Consider the following 2,521-nt stretch of genomic DNA (forward strand, 5'->3'; position numbering starts at 1 on the left):
AGAAGAAGAAGAAGAAGAAGAAGAAGAAGAAGAAGAAGAAGAAGAAGAAGAAGAAGAAGAAGAAGAAGAAAGAAGAAAATGAGGAAGAGGAGGAGGAAGAGGAAAAGGAGAAAAAGAAGAAGGAGAAGAAGAAAGGGTAGGCAGAAGAAGAAGAGTGCAAAGTTGTGAATTTAGAGGACTTTGTGTCCATTGTAAGGATTTTCTTACATTTTTTTCCAGAGGAGCAAAATAATCTGATATGTTTTTAAAACAGTAGTGATGACCAGATAGAAAACCAAAGCAATAATTCAAGCACCAGATTATAGTGGCCTGGCTGGGACTGGTAAAAGTGAGGTCATAAAATAGGTTAAATCCTGAATATGCTTTGTTAGTGTGAGGTTTGAGTGAAATAATCTGAAGGTGACTCCAAAGCTTTTGGTCAAGGTAACAGGTAAGAATAGCTGAAAAGCAAGCAGGTCCTTTTTGAGTTGCCTACGATACAGTCAAATTTTTGAGATATTCACCAGGTCATTAGCTAAAGGGCTTCTTGATTTTGGGGAAAATGTTTTGACTAGTTATTTTGACTAACATGTAAATAACAAATCCTGCATGAAATGACTTAGATGATGAATTTCAGTAGAGAGGTAAAGAGGTCCAAGGGCTCAGTTCTGGGACCCTCCAAGATTTGAAACTCAGAGACATGAATAGCATGCAGGAAAGGAGACCTAGAAAAGTCAGAGACAAAGGTGGGGATGAGGGGCTGGATTTATATCTGAGGTTTTTTAAGCCAAGAGAAGAAAGTGCTTCAAGAAGAAAAGGAAGAAATTAACTTGTGAAATGTTGCAGACTGGTCAATTAAGATGAGGACTGAGCCTGGTTGTTGGGTTTAACAACATGGAGGTCACTAGATGCTTTCCTTGAGCTGTTTTGTAATGCAATGAGCATGAAACCTTAATTAGAATAAAGTTAAGTGAGAATGAAAGGAGAAGCTTTGAAGTGAAAAAGGGAGTTTATGAGGTCAGAGTGAGTACACCCCATGGAAGCCAAGAGGATTTTTTCTGCAGAATTCAAGGAAAATCCCATACACTATGAGAAAGGCCACATCCTACAGGACCCTGTGGTACTGGTCAAGAGAGTGCCTACACAGTGCAATATGGCTGCCCCTCTGAAGGACTCCGTGCCCTGACAGCAGGAATCCAGGGGAAGCCCCTCCTCTCCTGATGCCCACAGTCCCTTTCCCACTGTGTCTTGGTATCATTAAGATTCATTTCTGTTCATGTCAGTCACACAAGAACCTTGGGAGTCAACATTTGTCCCTCATCTCCTGGGACTCTAATCCTCATATAACTGGGCAGGTTGACTTTCCTTCCACCTTCTGACACTCCTCATCTCCTAAACTCTTCCACTCTGCACTCTGGAATTTCAATTCCATCAATAGCAAAATCTGTTGTGGCCTCAAATTCTTTTGTGAAAGCTTCCTTTGCTTTCTTGTCCAAAAAAGTCCAAATCTTCCCTAAAACATTGCTCCTGCTGCAGGCACAAATAGTAGCTGTTTTCTCCCCCAAGCCCCTCACAACACCAAGGTTAAAAGATATGGTTCACATCCTCATTGTTCCTCATATTCACTTCCAGATGATTCTTGCTCTCAAATCCCACAAACACCCACTTTTGTTTGTCATGTCATCAGACCCTACTACACACTATTCCTCCTTACAACACTCATCCATCAATGCTTAGAACACTCATTTCATTCTCTTTGGCTCCTAACAAAAGTCTCTTTCCTCAACACTACCTCTGTCACATGTTTTACTGATTTCTATACTCATGTACACGATCCTTTTAATCCCCTAATCCCTTCTTCCCAGGTCCTCCCATGGCAAAGACAAAGAAATGACAACTAAAACCCATTCTGTCCTTCCATGAATAAAATTTCAAGCTAAAAGTGAAGATTCCATGTCACAGAATGTTTCTCCAATTTTTTATTAAGATACAGTCATGTTACTAGTTCTCACTAATAAAATATGATCAAAGCTGATCTGCGCCACTTCAGGATCAAGGCTTTTAAAAGTCAGTTGGCCTCCTCTATGCCCTCTTCACTCTCCTGTCTATAGGATGTAAGAAAAATAAGGCTTTGAAAAAATCTAAAAAGTAGGTGGAGTCTGGGTTCCTGAATCATTTATTGGAAGAAAATTGGCCACCATCTAGAAACGCAGTTTGAAAACGGAGACATGATATATTTTTTTTGGTTGTGTTTACAGCCACAGCCTAACATATCCAAGTAATAAGTCATCTCTCATCCAACAACTTGCCTGGGACCCCGCCTCATCCACCACTTCCATGATCACACCCAGGACCTGACATTGCCAGTAGCTGCACACTTTCTGTGAGCGATATTTCAAATATTCCTCTTTGATGTCAGTGGCATCGTTTTAGCTCCTTCCCATTAGTGGTTACTTACCAACTTTTCAGAACACTATTTCATTGATGCTTACATTATTTTACGGTCCCTCATCTTCATAATACCCTGATTTCTCTTCTTACA

The sequence above is a fragment of the Mandrillus leucophaeus genome, unplaced genomic scaffold (assembly GCF_000951045.1).
Source record: "Mandrillus leucophaeus isolate KB7577 unplaced genomic scaffold, Mleu.le_1.0 Scaffold328, whole genome shotgun sequence".
NCBI lineage: Eukaryota > Metazoa > Chordata > Mammalia > Primates > Cercopithecidae > Mandrillus > Mandrillus leucophaeus.